At 36.8% G+C, this 9,338-nt stretch overlaps 1 pseudogene across 1 annotated transcript; it reads left to right on the forward strand.

The window, feature by feature from the left end:
- The first annotated feature begins 5,968 nt into the window (after positions 1–5,968).
- LOC306652082 (transmembrane emp24 domain-containing protein 5-like) lies at positions 5,969–7,001 on the forward strand (annotated as a pseudogene). Its single transcript has one exon. The product of its transcript is annotated as a transmembrane emp24 domain-containing protein 5-like (transcript).
- The last annotated feature ends 2,337 nt before the right edge of the window (positions 7,002–9,338 follow it).

Raw genomic sequence — 9,338 nt, forward strand, 5'->3', positions numbered from 1 at the left:
TGATTGGTGTTACCTGATGAAGTTGAAAATGAGCATACACTGGTGACCTAGCACATGGCAGATACCTGACCTCCTGGCATCCAGTTAGACAGTCTGCCCACATGTACCACTAGACACATACAAGGATGTTCTCAGCAATTTTGTGTACAGTGTTCCTGGATGGGGGGAACTGCCCAGTGTTATGGAAAGAATGTTTAACTGTGCTCTGGTACACAGTTCAGTGTCAAAATCAGGGGGTAAACCTCACAGCTACAATAATGGGGTTGGAAAAAAAGCCCAGAAAAATACCCCCCCCCCCACTGGTTCTTTTATGATATGTAAAAACATGCATACCTGTACAATACTTTGTGGAGTGATGCATATATGTGTGATGAACAGAAAAAAAAAAAAAAAACCAAGGAAATGATAAACACACAATTCAGGCTAGTGGTTCTTCCCTGAGGGTGGGTGGGAGGCAGGGAGGCCATCGCTGAGCCTCACTCCTCCCTGAGGAGTATGACGGGTGCAGCTTGACTGATGGCCCACCAGCTAGTGCTCTATTCAGAAGAATATTTTTCCATAGTCAGAATACTTCTGGAGAAGGGCAGAAAATGAGAAAACTTGTTTTGTCCTGTGAAAACTGTGACTCAGAGAAGCACTTACTGAGGTGAGATTACTTGGGTGTGGCTCAGTGTACTACAGGTGCCATTAAAATAATCCAAAAATATTTATATACGTTACACTCTTGCCAGGTGCTGGGGGCCACATGGGTACCAGAACATGGAGATAAGTAGCAGGAAGGAATCAAAGACAACTAGGTAAATTGGCAAAGAAAAGTCCTGATGGAGTCTTTTGGCCCAGCCTGGGCATATGACCAGTGGAAAGTCTTTGGAGGAGACAGTGCCTCTTGAAGGAAGAAGGAGTTGGATTTAGTTGGAGGCAGAGGGGAGGGCAGCCTGGTTGCAGGCAGAGGGAACTGTCAAGAAAGACCCACAGGGGAGATTGAGGCTGGTTCTAGAAATAAACCTGGCATTGCGGCTTGAGAGACGAGGCAGGAGTGGTTCACTTGTTCCTTGTCCGGCAGAGTCAGGAGCCCTCCAGGTGTATTTGGACAGGGGTGATGTGCCAAGGGCTATGGACTCCACTCCTAGACAAGATGGGAGAGGAGGCTAGTTTCAAGTTGTTTCTCTGGTCCAGGTAAAGTTAAGGAGGTGGAGATGAGGAGAAGAATGTGGCCCAGGATGTGTTTGGAATATAGTGGTTGGCTGGCTGCAGTAATTGAAGGCAGGAAAGAGTTTGGAATGACGAGCTGGAGAGAGCTGACAGGACTGGTTGTGTGCTACATGAGCCAGCAGCCCAGTCACTCTCACATTTTTGCTCATCGAGACAGGAATCAGCAGATGCAACTCTGGCCCTTGATGTGGGATGGCACTGTGATGCTGTCACATTTAGAAAAAGCTCAGTGGAAAAAGGGGTCTTTGTTACTGAAATGCTCCTCCTTAAGAAAATTCAATTTCCAATACAATGTCTCCAAGAAAGTCCAGAGAAATGCAGTGGCAACTGTAATTACAACCTCCCCGAGAAGGCCAGCCTGAGCACAGCTCAGCACTGCCTCGACCACTTCTAAGTGCTTTCTGTAACAATTTCAACACGATGAACATGTTCTTTCTTGTAATTGTAGGTGAGAATCATGTTCCATGCACTGTTTTTATTTATTTTTTTATTGTAAACAAATGGGATACATGTTGTTTCTGTTTGCACATGGAGTAAGAGGAAACCATTTGCTTAATCATACATTTACATAGAGTAATGATGTTTGATTCATTCCGTTATTTTTTTCCTTACCCCCACCCCTCTTTTCTCCCTGTAAAATCCCTCCTTCCTCCATTCTTACCCCCTCTCACCCCCCATTACAGGTCATCATTTGCTTATCAGTGAGATCATTCGTCCTTTGGATTTTTGAGATTGACTTATCTCACTTAGCATGATATTCGCCAATTTCATCCATTTGCCTGCAAATGCCATAATTTTATTATTCTTTATAGCTGAGTAATATTCCATTGTATATATGTACCAGAGTTTCTTTATTCATTCATCAATTCAACGGCATCTATGTTGGTTCCACAATCTGGCTATTGTGAATTGAGCAGCTATGAACATTGATGTGGCTGTATCTCTGAAGCATGCTGATATTAAGTCCTTTGAGTATAGGCCGAGGAGTGGGATAGCTGGGTCAAATCATGGGTCCATTCCAAGTTTTCTAAGGAATCTTCACACTGCTTTCCAGAGTGCCTGCACTAATTTGCAACCCCACCAGCAATGTATGAGTGTACCTGTTCTCCCACAACCTATTCAACCCCTACTGTTGCTTCTGTTCTTGATAATCGCCATTCTAACTGGGGTGAGATGGAATCTTAGTGTAGTTTTGAATTGTATTTCTCTTATTACTAAAGACAGTGAACATTTTTCCATATGTTTGTTGATTGCTTGTAGATCTTCTGTGAAGCATCTGTTCATATCCTTAGACCATTTGTTGATTGGGTTATTTGTGTAGAGTTTTTTGAGTTCTTTATATATTCTGGAAATTAGTCCTCTATCTGAAGTATGGGTGGCAAAGATATTCTCCCACTCTTAAGGCTCTCTTTTCACATTGCTGATAGTTTCCTTTGCTGAGAGAAAGCTATTAGTTTGAATCTGTCCCAGTTATTGATTCTTGCTTTTATTTCTTGTGCTATGGGAGTCCTGTAAAGGAAGTCTGATCCTAAGCCAACAAGGTGAAGATTTGGACCTACTTTTCCTTCTGTAAGATGCAGGGTCTCTGGTCTGATTTCAAGGTTCTTGATCAATTGTTAGTTGATTTTTGTGCAGGGTGAGAAATAGGGGTTTAGTTTCATTCTGTTGCATATGGATTTCCAGTTTTCCCAGCACCATTTGGTGAAAAGGCTATCTTTTCTTCATTGCACATTTTTGGCACCTTTGTATGAGAAAATTGTATTTATTAGGGTTTGTGTCTGTGTCCTCTATTCTGTACCATTGATCTACCTGTCTAGTTTGGTGTCAATACTATACCATTTTTGTTAGTATTGCTTTGTAGTATAGTTCAAGTTCTGGTATTGCGATATTCCCTGTTTTATTCTTCCTCCTAAAAATTGCTTTAGCTATTCTGGGTTTCTTATTCTTCCAGATGAATTTCATGATTGCTCACTGTATTTCTGTAAGGTACATCATTGGAATTTTAATTGGAATTGCATTGAATCTGTATAGCACTTTTGGTAATATGGCCATTTTGACAATATTAATTGTGCTTATCCAAGAACATGGGAGATTTTTCCATCTTCTAAGGTCTTCCTCAATTTCTTTCTTCAATGTTTTATAGTTTTTGTTGTAGAGATTTTTACCTCTTTGGTTAGATTGATTCCCAAGTATTTTATTTTTTTTTTTGAGGCTGTTGCAAATGGAGTTGTTTTCCTCATTTCCCTTTCAGATGTGTCATCATTGTGTATAAAAATGCTTTATATTTATGTGTGTTGATTTTATAGCCTGCTATTTTGCTGAATTTATTGATGAGGTCTAGAAGTTTTCTGGAGGAGTTTTTTGGATCCTCTAATTATAGAATCATGTCATCAGCAAATAGTGACAACATATGTTCCTCTTTTCCTATTCGTATCCCTTTAATTTCTTTAGTTTGCCTAATTGCTCTGGCTAGATTTTCAAGGACAATGTTGAATAGAAGTGGTGGAAAGAGGACATCCCTGACTTGTTCCCATTTTTAAGGAGAATTGTTTCAGTTTTTCTTCATTAAGAATGATGTTGGCCATAGGCTAAGCATAAACAGCCTTTACAATGTTCAGGTATGTTCCTACTATCCCTATTTTTTCTAGGGTTTTGAGCATGAAAGGGTGTTGTATTTCATCAAATGCTTTTTCTGCACCAATTGATATAACCATATGATTCTTATCCTTATGTCTATCGATGTGATGGATTATGTTTACTGATATACGGATTTTAAACCATCCTTGCATTCCAGGGATGAACCCCATTTGATCATGGTGCACGATTATCTTATTATGTTTTTGGATATGATTTCTGATATTTTGTTAAGGATATTTGCATTTATATTCATCAAGGATATTGGTCTAAAATATTCTTTCCTTGGTGTGTCTTTTCCTTGTTTGGGTGTGAGGGAGATATTAGCTTCAAAGAATGAGTTTGGTAGGGAACCCTCATTTTCTATTTTCTGGAAAACTTTGAGAAGTATTGGAATCAGTTCTTCTTGGAACATCTTCAAGAACTGAGCTGAGAATCCATCTGGTCCTGGGCTTTTCTTGGATGGTAGGTATTTAATGGCTTTTTCTATTTCATTGCTTGATATTGATCTATTTAAATTGTGTATGTCTTCCTGGTTCAGTTTGAGAGGAGCATATGTCTCTAGAAATTTGTCATTGTCTTCAGTAGTTTCTATCTTGTTGGAATACAGATTTTCAAAGTAGCTTCTCATTATATTATGTATCTCAGTGGAGTCTCTTGTGATATTTCCCTTTACATCATGAATTTTAGTAATTTGAGTTTTCTCTCTCCTTCTCTTTGGTAGTGTGGCTAAGGGTTTTTCTATTTTGTTTACTTTCTCAAAGAACCAACTTTTTGTTTTGTCAATTATTTGAATTGTTTATTTTGTTTCAATTTCATTGATTTCAGCTCTGATTTTAATTATTTCCTTTCTTCTACTACTTTTGCTGTTATTCTGTTCTTCTTTTTCTAGGGCTTTGAGCTGTAATGTTAGGTCATTTAGTTGTTGACTTTTCCTTCTTTTCTGGAATGTGCTCCATGCAAGGAATTTTCCTCTTAGTATTGCTTTCATAGTGTTCCAGAGATTTTGATATGTTGTGTCATAATTCTCATTGACTTCTAAGAACTTTTTTAATTTCCTCCCTGATGTTTTCTGTTATCCATGTTTTATTCAATAGCATATTATTTACTCTCCAGGTGTTGGAGTAATTTTTTTTTTATTTTGTCATTGATTTCTACTCTCAGTCCATTATGATCTGATAGAACACAAGGCAGTATCTCTATTTTTCTGCATTTTCTAAGGGCTGCTTTGTGGCATAACATATGGTCTATTTTTGAGAAGGTTTTATGTGCTGCTGAGAAGAAAGTGAATGTGCTTGTTGATGGATGGAATATTCTATATATGTTTATTAAGTCTAGGTTATTGATTTTGTTATTGAGTTCTGTGGTTTCTTTTGTTGTTTTTTGTTTGGAAGATCAATCTAGTGGTGACAGCGATACGTCAAAGTCACCCAGAATTATTGTGTTATGGTCTACATGATTACTGAAGTTGAAAAGGATTTGTTTGATATACAGGGATGCAAAATTGTTTGGGGCATAAATATTTTCTATTGTTATGACTTCCTGATTTATGGTTCCCTTAAGCAGCATGAAATGTCCTTCTTCATCCCTTATGACTAACTTTGGCTTGAAGTCTACTTTATCTGATATAACAATGGAAAACCCCACTTTTTCACTGGGTCCATGTGCATGATAGGATTTTTCCAATCCTTTCCCCTTTAGTCTGTGGATGTCTTTTTCTATGAGATGAGTCTCTTGCAGGCAGCATATTGTTGGATCTTTCTTTTTAATCCATTCTGCCAGTCTATGTCTTTTGATTGATGAGTTTAGGCCATTAATGTTCAGGGTTATTATTGAGATATGATTTGTAATTCCAGTCATTTGGGCTTATTTTTGGTTTTTAAGTTGGTTTGGTTTCTCCTTTCAGTGATTTTTCTCTAAGGTAGTTCCTCCATTTGCTGACCTACATTGTTGTTTTTTATTTCCTCCTCATGGAATATTTTGTTGAGAACATTATGTAGTGCAGTCTTTCTATTTGTAAATTCTTTTATCTTTTGTTTATCAAGGAAGGATTTTGATTTCCTGCAATTGCAGCCACGATGCCCATTGGTGTGGGAGAAGCCATGGGAACCTGCGGAAGTTTGGGTGTGAGGCTGACGGCACTGACACTGGGCGTGAGGAAGCTTAGACTGAGGGGGTGCGGAAAGGAACTGCTAGCCCCGCCCTCAGCCTCTACCCTTTGGAGGACAATGCTTCCTTTAGAGCTTTTGCCGCCGCCCTGGCCGCTACCTTAACTTTTTTCGTGCTCAGGATCTCCCTGCCACGCTGAGTCCAGGGAGGAAAAATGAAGCCAAGGCGCCAGTATCCACACCTCCCACACCACTTTCAGCTCAAGCTTGCCCCAGCAGGGATGGGAGACAATATCTGGCTGCCCTTCTCTGTGCTTCTCCTGGCTTCTCTGCTCCCAGTGCTGCTGCCCGGGGCAGCGGGCTTCAGGCCCTCATTAGACAGCGACTTCACCTTCACCCTTCTGGCCGGCCAGAAGAAGTGTTTCTACCAGCCCATGCCCCTGAAGGCCTCGCTGGAGATCGAGTACCAATTTTAGGTGGAGCTGGATTAGATATTGATTTCCATCTTGCCTCTCCAGAAGGCAAAACCTTAGTTTTTGAACAAAGAAAATCAGATGGAGTTCACACGGTTGAGACTGAAGTTGGTGACTACATGTTCTGTTTTGACAATACATTCAGCACTATTTCTGAGAAAGTAATTTTCTTTGAATTAATCCTGGATAATATGGGAGAACAGGCACAAGAACAAGAAGACTGGAAGAAATATATTACTGGCACAGATATGTTGGAAATGAAACTGGAAGACATTCTGGAATCCATCAACAGCATCAAGTCCAGACTAAGCAAAAGTGGTCATATACAAACTCTGCTTAAAGCATTTGAAGCTTGTGATCCAAACATACAAGAAAGCAATTTTGATAGAGTCAATTTCTGGTCTATGGTTAATTTAGTGGTCATGGTGTTGGTATCAGCTATTCAGGTTTATATGCTGAAGAGTCGATTTGAAGATAAGAGGAAAAACAGAACTTAAAGCTCCACCGGATTACTTACATTGAGATAAAGAGGCATAAAAATGCAATAAGCTGGTACCATTAGTAGTCTTTTCCAAAGTGTAAAACAAGTATCATTTTAATGTGAAAGGAAAGTCTTCACTTTCTGAGCAAATAGTCTTATCAATTCAGTTGTTTTTAAGTGTATATCAGGAATATTTTATAAAATACAAGTTTAATTTAATGAAACCATATTAATAATTGCATTTTCCTAATTTTGAAAACAATTTTCATATGTCACAGTGAATTAAATACATAAATACTGAGTCTAAATACAACACCAAAAATCTGCTTTTCCCCACAACTTCCTTTGTAAATGTGGCAGTTATAAATCAACTGTAATTTTTTTAATATAGTAAGTTATATAAAATCATGTAAGAATGACATAATTATGAATTGACTATATCAACTTTTCTCTTTATATATGCATCTCTCCTAAAAGATAAATAGAAGGATAGTTTTGAAATAAACATTTTTAGAAATTTTAAAACCAAATATATTTCAGTGTAAAATATTAACAAAATGTATTAGTTTTATATACTTAGCCTATATCCAGAAGTTGACATATTGGTAATTCTTGAAACCACAAAAGCATACTTTCTCATTATAATTAGGACAAGTTTTCTCTTTGAAATGAAAATAGAATTAAAAGTTTTCTAAAGTGAAGATATATAGATAAAGGTTGTCAGCCTCCCTAAGGATGCATTCTGTCTAGACCTTAGCTAAGGTATAGAATTTTAAAATTATATGTGAGATAAAATAATTTTATTTTTGTATTATCTGTTGACAGTATTATGTTCTAACATAATTATTGACTTTTATAATACATTATTACCAACAACTGTGAAGGAAATATTGCTAAAAAGACCTGGGCCTAGTGTAAATAAAATATCTCCTTTTCTGAGTTCTGAAAATTATTAGAAATAATAGAAAAGAACTGAAGTAAACTTGAGAATATCTGATCCAAAATAAGGTTCACTTAGATGGAACTGCAAATAAATAAATATCTGGAATCTGATGACTCATCATGATATGCCAATACTAAAATAAATCATTAGAGGTTAAGTTTCAGTTAACTGAAGAAACTGACTTGGGTTTTATTTTCTACAATTATTCTGTTTTGAATTGTCTTTTATTAGTATTCAGGTATATTTTATGAAATATAAGCTCTACTGTAAGATTTAATACTGGTTTATACACTTATTATATTTTTTATTAGAGCATTCATTTCTGATCACTTTATTTATTCAAATTGAAGTAAGGATTAGAAAGAGTCCCAAGTTTTAAACACATAATATTTAAATAAGCCATACATACATAAAAAAAATCTACTATCCTAGTTTGTCTGTATAGTCTTATTCAAGTACTGGTATTTTTACTTCATCATAAATGAAATGATTTTTAAGTTATACTCATTGATAGTATTATGATAAATATGAGTTAGAAACAATCAACTTAAAAATTGGGGCATAGCTGGATGTGGTAGTGCACACCTGTTATCCAGCTACCCAAGAGGCTGAGGTAGGAGGTTCACAAGTTTGAGGCCAGTCTCAGGAACTTAGTGAGACCCTGTCTCAAAATGAAAATCAAAATAAAAAGGGCTGGGGATGTAGCTCAGTGGTAGAATGCTCCAGGGTTCACACATACACACATACAAATTTGGGCATAGAACCCATTTATATACAGGTTATATTTATATTGCTGGAATTCTTGATAAGCAATAAAAATACCCAGAAAATTAGTGATTCCATTTATAATTTACATTCAGTGGTACAGAAAAAATATATTTCCCTCCTTTTTTAGGCCCTTAGAAGAATAGAAAGCTAGAAATTATTCAGAGACTTTTTTTTCTCCTTCCATCAGTGCTGGGGATTGAACCCAGGGCCTCATACATGTTGGTCAAGCTCGCTACCATTGAGCCACCTTCCCTTTTTAAAAATGAGGTAAATGCCATATATAATTAGTTACCTTATTTGGCCAAGAAGATACTTCAGGTATCTAAGAGAAGCCCCTATGACACATGCAGAGCAAAGGCCAGTAAGATCATTTTTAATGAAAAGTCCTCCTTTTTCCCCTTTCTGTTAAATTCATAATTAGAATCCTACTTACAGTACTATAAATAATAAAGCAGGGTACAGATATAACTACTGCATCTTTTCTATAAAACTGTGATTAAAAATTCTACCTCATATATGGCTATTACTGTATACTGTACTTAATTTCTTACCTAACACTGAATTATTACATCATCTTCTACATGTGATTTTGCTACTGATTTTAAATGTATGATTTAAACTTATACTTACCATATAATAGTGTCTTTTATGGAAAACAAAGAATTTAGTATTATTAAGGACAATTATATTTTTATAAATGCAAAGTGAAGAGTGATATT

The sequence above is a fragment of the Sciurus vulgaris genome (assembly GCF_902686455.1).
Source record: "Sciurus vulgaris genome assembly, contig: HiC_scaffold_632_arrow_ctg1, whole genome shotgun sequence".
NCBI classification, from domain to species: domain Eukaryota; kingdom Metazoa; phylum Chordata; class Mammalia; order Rodentia; family Sciuridae; genus Sciurus; species Sciurus vulgaris.